The following is an 18,249-nucleotide window of genomic DNA, read 5'->3' on the forward strand; positions in this document are numbered from 1 at the left end:
CAGTTGACATGGTAATGGTATATTACACCAGTGTAATTCAAGTTTTCAGTATATTTAATGATAAAGATTTTTTTTCTTTTTTTTTAGTTTTAAGGTGTGTTTGAATAGAGCAGCAACACCTTATAGCAGAGGCTGCCAAACACGATCCTCAAGGCACCCTAGTGGTGCAGGTTTTAAGTATATCCATACTTGGCCACAGGTGACTTCATTAGTACCTCAGTCAATTTGCTTTAACCACCTTTACTGAGACATGGATATATTTGGAAGAGCCTGGACCATGGGGCGTGGCTTGGTGGCCATTTCATGTGGACGTGTATATTTGCAGCTCCAACAACCACCGGTGTTTACTGCCTTTTTTACCCACTGCACTGGCAGTACAGCTGGGTTCTCACATAGTGCCCGGCGTAGGGAATCCACGGGTGAGCCCTGGACCTCATCTGACTGCCCAGAAGGTGCCTCAGTGTGCTGCTTGGTTCACACTCACCCACCTCCCGCCTGGTTGCCTATTGGGACCCTGATCTCCCTTGCTGCCTGTTGCTTACCGCTACCGGCTGGAACACACTTCAGCTGCTTGAAACCCAGTACAGTGCAGCGGCAGCCTTACAGTCCTTCCTGCATCACCTGCAGCTCCCTCTGTGCGGTGCATGCCTGTCTCAGCTGCCCCTGTTCACTGAGTCAGCTCCTCTCCTGCCAGAGTCCTTTTTTCTGGACATATCTGCACTGCTGACCTCCTGGAGGTACTCCCTTACACACAGGTTTGGACATTTAGTGGATCACCTGGTGCCCAGTGACGTACAGTGAGGTGAGGCAGAGCCTTTCCTGTCATACTAACACATATGCCAGAGCTTTGACTATATAAAGTATATGAAAAAAACTAAGGAATACATTAGAAATATCTTCGCTGCATTATTCTAATCATTTTTATAGTCAAAACGCTGTGTGAAAAGTCTATGACGTGAGGCAGTGCCTCCCCGGCCTATCTTTTCCGCACATCTTTAATCAAATATCACTAAGTTTCCCGCAGTACATATTGCTGCACCTGTGTATAATGCCCACATGAACCCTTTGGCACATATATTGTGTGTAAATCTGACTCTGGTACTAGTCAGTGCCTCCTGAGCTATTTACATCACTGCACGTCCCTGCGAGTGGTGCCCCCACCTCCATACAGCTCACTATTAGTGATGTGCACCAGAAATTTTTCGGGTTTTGTGTTTTGCTTTTGGATTCAGTTCCGCGGTCGTGTTTTGGATTCGGACGCGTTTTGGCAAAACCTCCCTGAAATTTTTTTGTCGGATTCGAGTGTGTTTTGGATTCAGGTGTTTTTTTTTCCCAAAAACCCCTCACAAACAGCTTAAATCATAGAATTTGGGGGTCATTTTGATCCTATAGTATTATTAACCTCAATGACCATAATTTCCACTCATTTCCAGTCTATTCTGAACACCTCACACCTCACAATATTATTTTAAGTCCTAAAATTTGCACCGAGGTCGCTGGATGACTAAGCTAAGCAACCCAAGTGGCCGGCACAAACACCTGGCCCATCTAGGAGTGGCACTGCAGTGTCAGACAGGATGGCACTTAAAAAAATTGGCCCCAAACAGCACATGATGCAAGAGGTGCACTGTGGTCGCTGGATGGCTAAGCTAAGCGACACAAACACCTCAATATCACAGGAATTATTTGTTCTAATCAATGGTATTATTGGTCCAAATCACTGGAAGAAAATGACAAAATCACAGGACTTATTTGTTCTAATCAATGGTATTATTGGTCCAAATCACTGGAAGAAAATGACAAAAGCACAGGAATTATTCGTTCTAATCAATGGTATTATTGGTCCAAATCACTGGAAGAAAATGACAAAATCACTGGAATTATATGGCAAGATCACTGTAATGCTATAATTATAAATCACTGATATTAATTGGTAAAATCTCGCTATCGCCTGCATAGTGAAGTGGAATCTAGATAGGATTTTGTACCGGGGACACAATAACTTCATCAATTGTCTAAATCCCAATGCACTAATGGCGGAAAACGGGCACACGTCTAACAGTGCACTGATTATACTGAGAACTGATTATACTGATCACTGATGATACTACGGAGAACTGACGCTGAGCAGCGAGAACAGCACTGGACTATTGTACTGTAGTATACTGGTCACCACAATGCAGCACTGACACTGAACACATATTAAGCACTGATCAGGATATTAGAAGTGACACGGTGCTGCAAGATAACGCTATGGCCTACTGTACTGTACTACTATACACTGGTGGTCACCACAATGCAGAACTGTACTACTATATACTGGTCCCCACAATGCAGCAAAGATATTGAGCACTGATCAGGAGAATAGAACTGAGTCTGACACGGAGCTGCAAGATACAGCAATGGACAACTGTACTGTACTACTATATACTGGTGGTCACCACAATGTAGCACTGTACTACTATATACTGGTCCCCACAAAGCAGCAAAGATATTGAGCACTGATCCGGAGAATAGAACTGAGTCTGACACAGAGCTGCAAGATACAGCAATGGACAACTGTACTGTACTACTATATACTGATGGTCACCACAATGCAGCACTGTACTACTAAATACTGGTCCCCACAATGCAGCAAAGATATTGAGCACCAATCAGGAGAATAGAACTGAGTCTGACACGGAGCTGCAAGATACAGCAATGGACAACTGTACTGTACTACTATATACTGGTGGTCACCACAATGCAGCACTGTACTACTTTATACTGGTCCCCACAATGCAGCAAAGATATTGAGCACTGATCTGGAGAAAAGAACTGAGTCTGACACGGAGCTGCAAGATACAGCAATGGACAACTGTACTGTACTAATATATACTGGTGGTCACCACAATGCAGCACTGTACTACTATATACTGGTCCCCACAATGCAGCAATGATATTGAGCACTGATCCGGAGAATAGAACTGAGTATGACACGGAGCTGCAAGACACAGCAATGGACAACTGTACTGTACTACTATATAATGGTGGTCACCACAATGCAGCACTGTACTACTATATACTGGTCCCCACAATGCAGCAAAGATATTGAGCACTGATCTGGAGAATAGAACTGAGTCTGACACGGAGCTGCAAGATACAGCAATGGACAACTGTACTGTACTAATATATACGGTGGTCACCACAATGCAGCACTGTACTACTATATACTGGTCCCCACAATGCAGCAAAGATATTGAGCACTGATCCGGAGAATAGAACTGAGTCTGACACGGAGCTGCAAAATACAGCAATGGACATACTGGTCCCCACAATGCAGCACACTGAGCACAGATATTGAGCTTTACAGGCAGAGAACGTAGCCACGTCCTCTCCGCTCAATCAACAATGCACAAGTGAAAATGGCGGCGACACGCGGCTCTTTATATGGAATCCGAATATCGCGAGAATCCGACAGCGGGATGATGACATTTTCCCCCGTTCGAATTTTGCGTGTTAGGCGGGAAGAACCGAGGCTGCCTCGGACCTGTGTAAACCACGTGAAGTTTGGGGGGGTTCAGATCTCGATGAACTGAACCCCCTCATCTCTACTCACTATACATAATGGGCTATCAGTACACAGCACCCACCACTGTAAGCAGTGGCAAAAGCAGGATTTCTAGAGGGGGGTTTCAGTTGAAGTTCACAATCTCTGCGGAACATTAGAGCATGTTCTAGTGATGCTAGTGATGGGGAAGGGGCATGACAAGATTGATCCCAGAGAAAGCCCATGCTATGATGCCCCTTCCCACATTATATATATATATATATATATATATATATATATTCACCCCCAGGGCTGGCACTCACTAGTAATAAACAACTTCAGCCGGTGCCCTCACAAGTAATACAATACCTCCCCTATGGGTGCGGCACTCCAGGCTTGACAAAAAACTCGAGACTAATATTGATCTATTAACGTTTAAGTATAAACTGTCATCAGAATAAAAAGATAGATATATATATATTTTTTTATATATATATATATATATATATATATATACAAACACACATTTATAGATCCCTGCAAGAAAAGTGATTTAGACACAAATCCTCTATATACAACATTCAAGCACTTAACTTGAGAGCTCGTTGTTATTTAGTTACAATACCCTTTATTGAATAACACATTTCAATATACTGCCTTACCCGGAATTCAAACCTGTAACCTGTTGAATTCTAATCAAACACCCTACTCTTGAGCTAGTTGATCCTGCATAAAAACTATGAGACCTGTATGAAGCTATAATAATAATAATAATAATAATAATATTATTTACCGGGATTTCCAAGCTTATCAGCTATCCTAACCCTACCTGAAAGGTCTCACACCATATTTTATTGTTTGTTCACCTTCTATATACCTTCTGGAGAATCTATCTCATTTTGATGAAACCCAAGGGCCCAGGAGGAATCTGAAAAGGAAATACTATCCTTATTCCTTCCAATAGAGCACTAAATGTAATTTTGTTTTACTTAAAGCCTTGCATTACTGTCCAGCCTCTAGATAACATCTGGTCACATTAACGGCTGCTCTTTTTCTGCCCATTAGGGATAATATTACTTATTTGTATACATTTCTATGTAGTGTGCAGCCACACAGCCAATCCCTTGCAGCCACACACTACATAGATCTGATTCATTGCTGATCATTTTTTCACAAAGTACAAGGTAAGCTTCAAACACTTAGAATTCTCTACAGTAGCTTTGGATTTTAAAGCTTTCTATGTAAGGGCAGATAGCCAACAGCGCCCCCTACCTGGAATCGCTATGTGCGGTGCCCCCTACGCACACACCTAATTATGGCCCTGCCAGCCCTGCTGTCTTCAATGTGGTTCCTTTCGTCCACCCTATTGCATTCCACTGAGATAGTAGCTGGTTCTGATCAGTTGCAAATGCAGTATTTCTAGAAGGGGGGGGGGGGGGTTCCAAATGAAGTCCACAATCTCCCACTCTGCAGAAAATTATGTGTGGGAGTTTGGAGTAGTAGTAGAAGAAACTAATATTGACCCTGGTCATTAATTTAAATGTTGGTATTTTCATACACTGGATACTGTATGGAATACAGTATTTATATTTTACATTTTACACTATAGATGGTCTCTAGTATAGGCTGTATCAAAAATTTCAATAAAAGAAATAAGTGGTCTGGAAAAGGTTAAACATAACATAATAAATAAATAAATAAATAAATACACACACAAACATAATAGAACCAGTACTGCACTTTCTAAGCACACATTCTCCCACCTCATGGTAAGGCTCCTGTCTCTTCTGCTTGGTACTTTCTGGTCCAGTGCACGAACTGAGGACTCAGATCATCACACACAGCAAATTTGGTAGAAGAAGCTGCTACATCTGGACATGTGTAGTAGCTAGCCTCTGTCACTTAAACTGCATGATGTGGCAGCAGCTCCAGTAATTGCATTATATATCATTGCTATTGTCATAATTTGAGCCAATTACAAGAGGAGAAGGGTTTCCAGCAACTGGAGACCCGCCTTGCATTTGCCTATGATTGCAAGCCCCTAGCACCTGGCAGTGGCGTATGGGGGTGGGGGAGCGGCTACTAATTGCCCAGGCCCAGGCTGCTGGAGCGGGCTGGCAGGGGCCCAACAAGTGGGCCCAGGTCCGGATCCCCCTCCTTGAATATACTTACTGATGGCCAATGCACGCCACCATCTTCCCAGTGACAACTTCGTGAAGATAGCCAATGCAAATTAAAGGCAAAGACTCTGGCACTGTGTCTTGCTCTCTAGTGCACATGCTCCATCTTCCCTGATGTAACTGGGAAGATGGCACTACCGCCAGCCGAGGAAGAGGGACCCACTTCAGAGAAAGCAAGGTAGGAAGCAGGTGCCCTCCCCTGCGCCCTGCCTACCCCCCTTGAATAAATGACACCACCTGTAGAATGCCCCTCTAAGCCACACCCCCTTATATTACTGTGGCCCGGCATGCCTCTCTACTCCCCTGGCACCTGGTTGAATTTGTGCACCCCTACATTTCATCTTTCAACTAGCTTACAAATTCAAGAAACTCTCGTTACTTGTATTTATTGTTCCTGATTATGGACTAGGTGCCAAAATATTTGCTTTTTACATGTTCTGATTTCTTAGTGTGTTTTCTGATTTAGCAATGACACCTAATGGTGGCTCTAAGGATGTTAGTCGCTCTTTGTATTTAAATACAGTGCAGCAGGCTGTCTCACTACTCCTTGTGCCCTGCAACCTAAATATGGAATTCTAACTGCCTTTTTTTTTCTACCCAGAGTGTGCATTTTTCTCTCCTGCACTCTATTTTTTCTCCTTTTTACATATAAACTCTTACTGGATGTTATCTTTGTCAGGTTCTACAAAGCCATTCCACATCAAAAATGTAAAAAGGAGGTCACAGAAAATGACACTACATTTTCTCCACCAAGCGAGGTCATCACCATCTTCAGCACCCTCCCCCTCCCCCCCCCCCCCCCCCCCCCCACAAAGCCTCCTCCCCTTATGAGATGGATCAATCCTAGGCTCTCTCCACTAGAGGGGATATTCATACTATCCAAACCCTCATAATGGATCTAAAGGATTCCTTCAATGCTGTCTTACAAAAGGTTGTAGGCGATCTCAAGGCCAATATAGTACTGTGACTTGCACTCACATAATGCTATGTTCGAAATGCGTTTGGACAAATTACAGGAAGTCCACGAGAATGTGTTCTGGGATCTAAGTTACATTTACAGTGAACTAGGCTTCCTAGGAGATAAAAATGAGGATTTGGATAATTGAAAAAGCGCAACAATTTGCGCATTCTGCATCATCCCAGGGTTGGTACTTTCGAATGAGCTTGAACTCTATCTCATTAGACTGTTCTCTCACCATACGTCCTTCTGCTGACGCATCAATTTTTTTTTATTGAGAGGGCCCATAGAGCTTTTCGGCCCATGCCAAAAGACTCTTAGCCACCAAGGGATGTCATACACAAGCTCCTCTCTTTTAAGACCAAAACAAGACCACCAGAGTTAGCAGGACCTCTTCCAACATTATGTTTGGAGGTTCAAAAATCCAGATATTTCAAGATCTAGCCCCATCCACTATTGCCAATCTCTGATCCATGACTACAGCTGGAAAAATACATATGAGCATTTCCATTTTGCCTCTTGGTGGACATTAATAGAAATCCTTACTCGGTGAGATCTGTTGCCAAAGGGAAAGCCCTCCTTTCCAAATTGAAGTTGTTCCCTCTACCCTATGGTTTGTCTACTGGAGGGCCCTTCTGAGACTCTACTACCTGAGTGATTTGATATACTGTTATTTGAAAATGTTCATGTTACCATACCTCTCTCTCTCTCTCTCTCTCTCTCTCTCTCTCTCTCTCTCTCTATATATATATATATATATATACATATACAGGGAACTTCAATACCCAGAAATGGGGTGCAAATATTACACCTAGAGCCTAGTACTCACCTTAGTAAGTTCATTCACTTCTATAACTTACTAAGGTGAGTACTGGGCTCTCAGTGTAAATAAGATTTTACTTACCGGTAAATCTATTTCTCATAGTCCGTAGTGGATGCTGGGGACTCCGTAAGGACCATGGGGATAGACGGGCTCCGCAGGAGACATGGGCACTTTAAGAGAGAATTTAGATTCTGGTGTACTCTGGCTCCTCCCTCTATGACCCTCCTCCAGACCTCAGTTAGAGAAACTGTGCCCGGAAGAGCTGACAGTACAAGGAAAGGATTTTGGTAATCCAGGGCAAGATACATACCAGCCACACCAATCACACCGTATAACTTGTGATAAACTTACCCAGTCAACAGTATGAACAACAACAGAGCATCAGTTCAACCCTGATGCAACCATAACATAGCCCTTATTGCAGCAATAACTATATACATGTAACCCTACCCTCAATACCTTGAACGAGAGCTGTCTATGTATTCTATTAAGGGATGGTTACCTAATAGCTGTGCCTCCACTCAAGCTATGTGTAGTATTTAACTACCGTTAAGGCTTGCTTGAGTAAGCCTGATCTCTATCCTTAGGGGATGATTCTCTTATATCATAGATATATTATCTAATATACCTGTCTCTTTCTTCCAGGATCTTCAGATCAACTTCCAGACGGACCAGACACACATGGCAAGTATAACACTTTAATGACCAGTACCAAATGGATTAAGTATACATTAACATTTCATCAATTACACATTCCCCTTTAAGTCATTAATCCATGCTAACCCCCTGTCAATTAGGCCTATACACAGTACCTGCATGCAATACAACAAATCCTTTTTCTTTTCAAGACACCCTTATGTGTTAGAGTGACCCGGGTACTCTTAATATGATAGTGTACTATAAGGGCCCATAAACTTCCTAAAAATAACAGCAGTTAATACAGAATGTCTGACACTATGTTTTAGTATCAACTATCAGTTCTCCCTTCAGTTAAAGAGAAAGATGTTTGGCTCAGTCTACTTATGGTAGCGATTACTTTCTCCTATAAGTTACTTATAGTTCCTCCTTGGCAGATAACAGAAAGTATCTATTTAGCTCATAGATAGTAACATCAACAGTTGATTACCAAGGAATCTGTATCCTTTCCTCAGTAAAAATGTTACCGTAGTTGTCCAGTATTAAACTAAACTCCTAAGAAGCTGGTATGATAAACCTTTGTTATGCTGCGTCCTTGTGTCCATTTGAAGTAGCTGATGCTTTCTATATTTCAGAGCATATATAGCTTTTCGATTCCTGTATGCCTCAAATTATTGTTGTCTCTTAGGATGAGTCTATATTAAATATATCTGCAAGAGATGGTTTCTCTTATCATAGTCACAGCGAGCTCAAATCCTTTAACTTTAAAACTAATAGTCTCTTACGTGTCAGTCCTTCTTACGGGTTCACGAATATACATATAACACAGTTGTATTAAAGTGCCACAAGCTAGTCCTTGAATCGGGATGATATTCAAATCCTTTGTGGCTAAGAGGCTTTAACATTCATCCTATGTCACTGTAGTATGGCTACCTTTAATGTCCTTGACTCTAATTCTGCTAATTCAGGGGCATAAATACACACATTAGGTGGCAGCTTTAGGGTGTTACTTTCTATTTAGCGCTGCGGAACAATGTCTCTGGCTCTCCTTTGACTGATGTGATGCTGATATATGGGGGAGCTTTAAAACTATTTATGAAGCGTTAAACAGTTCAAGTTTCACTCCACTCCTCCTGTTACATATATATATCCAGTGCTTTCTACCTTCTCCTTAGCACTATGATTAAGCCATACATGGAACTGTAATTATAGGCACTCTGACTACTGTGACCCATTACTATCCTCCTGCTTAATAGCCATTATTGCGGCCTAGCCCTGGATTCCTTAGTCCCAATATGAAATTGACTATGTACCATAGTCACCTAGTGATGCTGCTGCAGGATGCTCCCCCGACTCCTCCCTTACACTTACAGCCACACAGAATGGAGCCTCTGCTGCTGGTCCTGGCTTCTTTGTTGTGGCTGTCAGAGTCTGTGCCGGTAATAGGTAGGAAGGAACCCTCTCTGTCTCCCTGTCATAGGTGCGCCCTTCCAATACTGCTGGGTGAGTTGACTAGCGCTGATGCCGAGTTCTATGAACAGTGCTGAGTCTCAATGCTGCTGTCACCACCTTTACAGTAAGGAAGCCCTGTTCTGGCTACACACACTAAGCCCCCTCCGGCTGCCGCAATGTATACCGCTCAGCTCTAATGCGGGCGACGGCCGGAGCAGCAAAAAACTATGTCCTCGTACCAAGGGATATGCAGTCTCTCCCTCAGCTACACTCACAGCACCTCTCCACCCCTCTCTAGTAGTCACATGACCCACTCTGAGGTGATGCCCCGCCCACTGGCAATCACCCCACTAGGTGATTGACAGTTAGGAGCACAAGGACATTAACCCTTTAGATACACTGTGAAACCATAAAATAAGCCTTAATTGTATTCACCACTACATTTACATCAATGTACATACAATTACATATATGTGAACTGTATTATTTACCTCAAAACATGCATACAGTATTACAACATCCATTAACTTTTATATGAATAATATATATGCTTATACTCCATTTTAGTCACCATATTATAACTACCTCAGTATAAGTGTTGTTTAAACCCTAAATCAGGGTTACATACAAGTATTGCAGAAGAAGTCCGCACTTGGGACGGGCGCCCAGCATCCACTACGGACTACGAGAAATAGATTTACCGGTAAGTAAAATCTTATTTTCTCTAACGTCCTAGTGGATGCTAGGGACTCCGTAAGGACCATGGGGATTATACCAAAGCTCCCAAAATGGGCGGGAGAGTGCGGATGACTCTCAGCACCGATTGAGCAACAATAGGTCCTCATCAGCCAGGGTATCAAACTTGTAGAACTCTGCAAAAGTGTTTGAACCTGACCAAGTATCAACTCGGCATAGTTGTAATGCCGAGACCCCTCGGGCAGCCGCCCAAGAAGAGCCCACGTTACTAGTGGAATGGGCTTTAACTGATTTTGGCAGCGGCAATCCAGCCGCAGAATGAGCCTGCTGAATCGTGTTACAGATCCAGCGAGCAATAGTTTGCTTTGAAGCAGAAGCACCCAGCTTGTTGGATGCATACAGGATAAACCGCGACTCCGTTTTCCTGACTCTAGCCATTCTGGCTACATAAACCTTCAAAGCCCTGACCACATCCAGTAACTCGGAATCCTCCAAGTCACGAGTAGCCACAGGCACCACAATAGGTTGGTTCATATGAAAAGATGACACCCCTTTCGGCAGAAATTGTGGACGGGTCCGCAATTCTGCTCTATCCATATGGAAAACCAGATAGGGGCTTTTATATGACAAAGCCGCTAATTCTGACACAAGCCTAGCCAAAGCCAAGGCTAATAGCATGACCACCTTCCACGTGAGATTTTTAACTCCACCGTTTTAAGTGGTTCAAACCAGTGTGATTTCAGGAAACTTAACACCACGTTAAGATCCCAAGGTGCCACTGGAGGCACAAAAGGAGGCTGAATATGCAGCACTCCCTTTACAAACATCTGAACTTCTGGTAGAGAAGCCAACTCTTTTTGAAAGAAAATGGATATGGCCGAAATCTGGACCTTAATGGAGCCCAATTTCAGGCCCAAATTCACTCCCGACTGTAGGAAGTGGAGGAAACGGCCCAGCTGGAATTCCTCTGTAGGAGCATTCCTGGCCTCACACCAAGAAACATATTTTCGCCATATACGGTGATAATGTTTATCTGTCACGTCCTTCCTAGCCTTTATCAGCGTAGGAATGACCTTGTCCGGAACGCCCTTTTCTGCTAGGATCCGGCGTTCAAGGGCCATGCCGTCAAACGCAGCCGCGGTAAGTCTTGGAACAGACAGGGCCCCTGTTGCAACAGGTCCTGTCTTAGAGGAAGAGGCCACAGGTCCTCTGTGAGCATTTCTTGCAGATCTGGATACCAGGTCCTTCGTGGCCAATCTGGAACAATGAGGATTGTTCTCACTCCTCTTTTACTTATTAGCCTCAGCACCTTGGTATGAGAGGAAGAGGAGGAAATACATAGACCTACTGGAACACCCACGGTGTCACCAGGGCGTCTACCGCTATTGCTTGATGGTCTCTTGACCTGGCGCAATACCTGTGTAGTTTTTTGTTGAGGCGGGATGCCATCATGTCCACCTGTGGCAGTTCCCACCAATATGTGATCTGTGTGAAGACTTCCTGATGAAGTCCCCACTCTCCCAGGTGGAGGTCGTGTCTGCTGAGGAAGTCTGCTTCCCAGTTGTCCACTCCCGGGATGAACACTGCTGACAGAGCACTTACGTGATTCTCCGCCCAGCGAAGAATTCTGATGGCCTCTGCCATCGCCACTCTGCTCCTTGTGCTGCCTTGGCGGTTCACATGAGCCACTGCGGTGATGTTGTCTGACTGAATCAGAACCGGTTGGTCGCGAAGCAAGTGCTACGCTTGACATAGGGCACTGTATACGGCCCTTAGTTCCAGGATGTTGATGTGAAGGCAAGTCTCTTGACTTGACCACAGACCTTGGAAATTTCTTCCCTGTGTGACTGCTCCCCACCCTCGGAGGCTAGCATCCGTGGTCACCAGGACCCAGTCCTGAATTCCGAATCTACGTCCCTCTAGAAGGTGAGAACTCTGCAGCCACCACAGGAGTGACACCCTGGCCCTGGGGGACAGGGTGATTAACCGATGCATCTGAAGATGTGAACCGGACCACTTGTCCAGTAAGTCCCATTGGAAGGTCCTCACATGGAACCTGCCGAAGGGAAATGGCCTCGTATGATGCCACCATCCTTCCCAGGACTCGAGTGCAGTGATGCACTGACACCTGTTTTGGTTTTAATAGATTCCTGACCAGTGTCATGAGCTCCTGAGCTCACTCTATCGGGAGATAAACCCTTTTCTGGTCTGTGTCTAGGATCATGCCTAGGAGAGGCAGATGAGCTGTAGGAACCAACTGCGACTTTGGAATATATAGAATACAGCCATGTTGCCGTTACACTTCCAGAGAAAGTGATACGCTGTTCAGCAACTGCTCTCTTGATCTCGCTTCTATGAGGAGATCGTCCAAGTACGGGATAATTGTGACACCTTGCTTCCGCAGGAGCACCATCATTTCCGCCATTACCTTGGTGAATATTCTTGGGGCCGTGGAGAGACCAAACGGCAACGTCTGAAATCGGTAATGACAATCCTGTACAGCAATTCTGAGGTACGCCTGATGAGGTGGATAAATGGGGACATGAAGGTATGCATCCTTTATGTCCAGAGACACCATAAAATCTCCCCCTTTCAGGCTTGCGATGACCGCTCTTAGCGATTCCATCTTGAACTTGAACCTTTTCAGGTATATGTTCAGGGATTTTAAATTCAATATGGGTCTGACCGAACCGTCCGGTTTCGGGACTACAACATGGTCGAATAATAACCCCCTCCTTGTAGAAGGAGGGGAACCTTGACCACCACCTGTTGAAGATACAATATGTGAATTGCAGTTAACACTATTTCCCTCTCGTGGGGGGAAGCCGGCAGGGCCGTCGGTGAGGGGGCATCTCCTCAAAGTCCAGCTTGTATCCCTGAGACACAATCTCTATTGCCCAGGGATCCAACAGGGAGTGAACCCACTTGTGGCTGAACTTACGAAGACGTGCCCCCAAGGGACATGCGGTGGATTTTGTAGAGGCCGAGGAGGACTTCTGTTCCTGGGAACTAGCTGTGTTGTGCAGCTTCTTTCCTCTGCCCCTACCTCTGGCAAGAAAGGACGCACCTCTGACTTTCTTGTTTCTTTGTGTTTGATAGGCTGCATTTGATAATGTCGTGCTTTCCTAGGCTGTGCAGGAATATAAGGCAACATATCAGAATTACCAGCTATAACTGTGGAGACCAGGTCCGAGATCCCTTCTCCACACAATCCTCAGCCTTCCATATGCCTCTTAAGTCGGCATCATCTGTCCATTGCATATTCTACAGGACATGTCAAGCAGAAATCGACATAGCGTTGACTCTAGAACCCAGTAGACTAATGTCTCTAGGGCATGTTTTATATAAATATATCTCTTAAGACAGCATCTTTAATATATATATCTCTATATATACATATATATATATATACATACTAGGGTCTCAATCTCTGCTGATAAGGTACCTGTCCACGCTGCTACAGCGCTATAAACCCATGCCGACACAATCGCCGGTCTGAGTAGTGTACCAGAATGTGCACGCTATCTGCAGGATCCCTGAGGATAGCTGTTAAGTCAGGGCTACCTTTTGGGCAAACGTGACACCCTAGGGGAAGATTCCCATCGTATCCCGGCCCTAGAAGGGAAAGGATACTCCCTGAGAATTCTTTGTGGGAAACTGCAGTCTCTTGTCTGGAGATTCCCGCTCTTTTTCCTCATGAGAGGAGGGAAATTTACCTCAGCTTTCTTCCCCTTAAACATGTGTACCCTTATGTCAGGGACAGATGAGTCATCAGTGATATGCAAATCATCTTTTATTACAATAATCATATATTGAATACTTTTCTGCCATTTTGGCTGTAACTTTGCATTATCGTAGTCGACACTGGAGTCAGACTCCGTGTCGATATCAGTGTCTATTATTTTGGATAGTGATCATTGAGAGACTCTGAAGGTCTCTGCGACATAGGTCTGTCCCTATGTCGCAGAGAGCTTCAGAGTCTCTCAATGATCACTATCCAAAATAATAGACACTGATATCGACACGGAGTCTGAAGGTCTCTGCGACATAGGGACAGACATGGGTAGATTCCCTGTCTGTTCTCTAATCTTTTGTGCAATAAATTCACCTTAGCACTTAATTTCACATATCCACACAGGTGTCGTCATTGTCGACGGAGACACCCTCACACACACATTTGCTCCATCTCCTCCTTAGGGGAGCCTTTTACCTCAGACATGTTGACACACACGTACCGACACACCACACACTCAGGGAATGCTCATCTGAAGACAATTCCCCCATAAGGCCCTTTGGAGAGACAGAGAGAGAGTATGCCAGCACACACCCCAGCGCTATTAACCCAGGAATAACACAGTAACTTAATGTTAACCCAGTAGCTGCTGTTTATATTGATTTTTGCGCCTAATTATGTGCCCCCCCTCTTTTTTTACAATCTTCTACCGTGTAACTGCAGGGGAGAGGCTGGGGAGCTTCCTCTCAGCGGTGGTGTGGAGAAAAAACATGGCGCTGGTGAGTGCTGAGGAAGAAGCCCTGCCCCCTCGACGGCGGGCTTCTGTCCCGCTTTAATGTACAATTTTTGGCGGGGGCTCATACATATATATAGTGCCCAACTGTATATATGCAAACTTTTGCCAGAGAGGTCTCTAATTCCTGCCCAGGGCGCCCCCCCCCCCTGCGCCCTGCACCCTTACAGTGACCGGAGTATGTGGGTGTAGTGTGGGAGCAATGGTGCACAGCTGCAGTGCTGTGCGCTACCTCAGTGAAGACTGGAGTCTTCTGCCGCCGATTTCGAAGTCTTCTTGCTTCTTTCACCCGGCTTCTGTCTTCCGGCTCTGCGATGGGGACGGCGGCGCGGCTCCGGGATCGGACGACGAGGGTGAGATCCTGTGTACGATCCCTCTGGAGCTAATGGTGTCCAGTAGCCTAAGAAGCAGGACCTATCTGCAGAGAGTAGGGCTGCTTCTCTCCCCTCAGTCCCACGATGCAGGGAGTCTGTTGCCAGCAGAGCTCCCTGAAAATAAAAAAACCTAACAAAATACTTTCTTACAGCAAGCTCAGGAGAGCTCACTGAACAGCACCCAGCTCGTCCGGGCACAGATTCAAACTGAGGTCTGGAGGAGGGACATAGAGGGAGGAGCCAGAGCACACCAGAATCTAAATTCTTTCTTAAAGTGCCCATGTCTCCTGCGGAGCCCGTCTATCCCCATGGTCCTTACGGAGTCCCCAGCATCCACTAGGACGTTAGAGAAATATTATTTAAGCAATGTGATCACAGGCCATTATACCCCGGCCCTGGGGGTGGGGAGTGCTGGTGAGCACCCCATTTCTGGGTATGGCAAGTACGGTGGTACCCTGTATATGTATATATGTGGTAAATTTTTATTTAACCTCTTTTGTAATCATATCTTTCTCATGCACCCCTTCTAAGCTCATTTACTCTTAACCTGTGTCAGCTGCTTCACTAGTGGTAATTTGTAAGCTGTGTAGGTGACTGACTCACCTCATGCTTGCCTACCGAACCCTCTCCATGAGGGAGAAAATGCTCTGTTCCTGGACTTTCCTGGTAATGTATGATTGCCATCACCTGTGGTGAGCTAGTTAATTGATAAGAAAGGTGTTTCACCACAGATGATGGCAATCATACATTACCAGGAAAGTCCAGGAACAGAGCATTTTCTCCCTCATTGAGAGGGTCAGGTAGGCAAGTATGACTCACCTTTAAAAGCCATAAGTTAGGTGGCTGGTGAGATTTAAACCTGGAAGCACAATTTTAATTTTGTCTCTGATGTGATACAGTAGCAATGGCCAGGTTTTAAAAGCCAAGGTGATAGAGAAGAACTTGCAGTGAGATGGAGTCCCGTGAAGTCGGGCTGAAAGCTTAAATGCATTGTACAATCCATGAACTAAAACAGCATTTATTTATTTATGTTCTGATGTGTAGAGGTGAATGAACTTACTAAGGTGAGTGCTGGGCTCTCAGAGTAATATATGTATGTATATATATATACACAGTGGTTGAAGTGGAAATTTTGAAGTGGGGTATGGAAAAGTGAAGGTTGTAATTATGCGTACGCCTAAGGCACACTCTGGAAAAGGGTGTGTGGCCACTGATAAGGGGATGTGTCCATAAGTGTAGTGTTACCACACCATACACCCCTTATACACCACAAAGGTAGGACCCATTATACTATTTAGTACTGGTGCCCCTTACCCAATATGCCACACTGAATGAGCCAAAATTCCCACGGAATAAGCCAAAATTCAAATTACGCCACACAGAATGAGCCAAAATTCACAATATGCCACACAGTATGATCCAAAATTCACATTATGCCATACAGTATGATCCAAAATTCACATTATGCCACACAGTATGATCCAAAATTCACATTATGCCACACAGTATGATCCACAATTCAAGGACAGGGAGAGTGACAGCAGGCACATAGGGACAGGGAGAGTGACAGCAGGGAGAGTGACAGAAGGGACAGAGAGAGTGACAGAAGGGACAGAGAGAGTGACAGAAGGGGCAGGGAGAGTGACAGAAGGGGCAGTGACAGAGATAGTGACAGCAGGGACAGAGAGAATGACAGCAGGGACAGAGAGAGTGACAGAGATAGTGACAGCAAGGACAGTGACAGAGAGAGTGACAGCAGGAACAGGGAGAGTGACAGAGAGAGTGACAGGGAGAATGATATTAGTGACTTAGGGACAGAAAGAGTAACAGAAGGACATAGGGACCACTACCCAATGAGCAGCAGAGGGGGCTATGGTTGGCGGCGGTGCAGAGGCTGTAGTCGGCGGCGGTGAGGAGGTCATGGGTGGTGGCGGTGAGGAGGACGTGGGCGGCGGCAGAGTTATAAGGAAGTTCAAGCAAGAAGGAGGAATCCTACTTCTAATCGCTCCAGCGTGGCCCAGACGGCATTGGTTCTCAGACCTGCAGGGTCTCTCGATAGAGCATCCCCTTCTACTTCCGCAGCGCCCAGATCTCCTCATTCAGGGTCCCTGTGTATATCAGAATTTAGCCCAATTGGCTTTGACGGCGTGGCTCTTGTAGCTTCCGTCTTCAGGGCCAAAGGATTTTCTGAGGCGGTCATTCAAACCATGTTGAAGGCCCGGAAACCGGCTTCTGCTCGGATTTACCATTGGGTTTGGAATTCTTACTTTGGTGCGCATCTAACAATCATGACGCTTACGAGTTTAGTACGGCCAAACATTTTGCCTTTCTACAACAAGACCTGGACTTGGGCCTTCGTCTGGCCTCAATCAAGGTTCATATTTCTGCCTTGTCGGTTTGGTTTCAGAGAAGAATTGCGACCTTACCTGATGTGCATACATTCAGTCAGGGTGTGTTGCGGATTCAACCTCCTTACGTCCCGCCGGTGGCTCCTTGGGACTTATCGGTGGTTTTGGAGGCATTGCAAGGGTGTCCTTTCGAGCCTCTTGAATCTGCAGACCATAAGTGGCTTTCTTTTAAGGTGCTGTTTCTGCTGGCTATTGGATGGGAAGGGGGCAGGGGGATCCCTGTGACTGAACTGGCTGAGCAGTGGGCTGGTGGGGGGCAGGGCCGGATTAACAATGGGGCGGATGGAGCTGCAGCTCCAGGCCTCCCCATGAAAATAGGCCCAAGGAGACTGACAGTGGTGACAGGAAAAAACTTTTTCCTGTCACAACGCACAAGCTGTCAGCGGCCGTCATACTCCCCTCTGCCGTAGTGGCGGACTCAGGGTTGCGGGGGGGGGGGGGGGGGGGGGGTCGGGGCGGGCACCCAGGCACGTGTCCCCTCCGTGTCATTTAGGAGTTTTTTTTTGCAGCCAGATGCACGGCCCGCACCAGCATGAGGCTCCTCCCCCGTGCATCTAGGTTTTATTCTAGCCAAGCTCCGCCTCCAGCTTTCAGCTCCAGGCTGGAGCCGGGCTAGGAATCACAGGGGCTGGTTGAGCTGGGGGCACGTCGGGTAGCCATCTGACAA

Source organism: Pseudophryne corroboree, chromosome 5 (assembly GCF_028390025.1).
Source record: "Pseudophryne corroboree isolate aPseCor3 chromosome 5, aPseCor3.hap2, whole genome shotgun sequence".
NCBI classification, from domain to species: Eukaryota; Metazoa; Chordata; class Amphibia; order Anura; family Myobatrachidae; genus Pseudophryne; species Pseudophryne corroboree.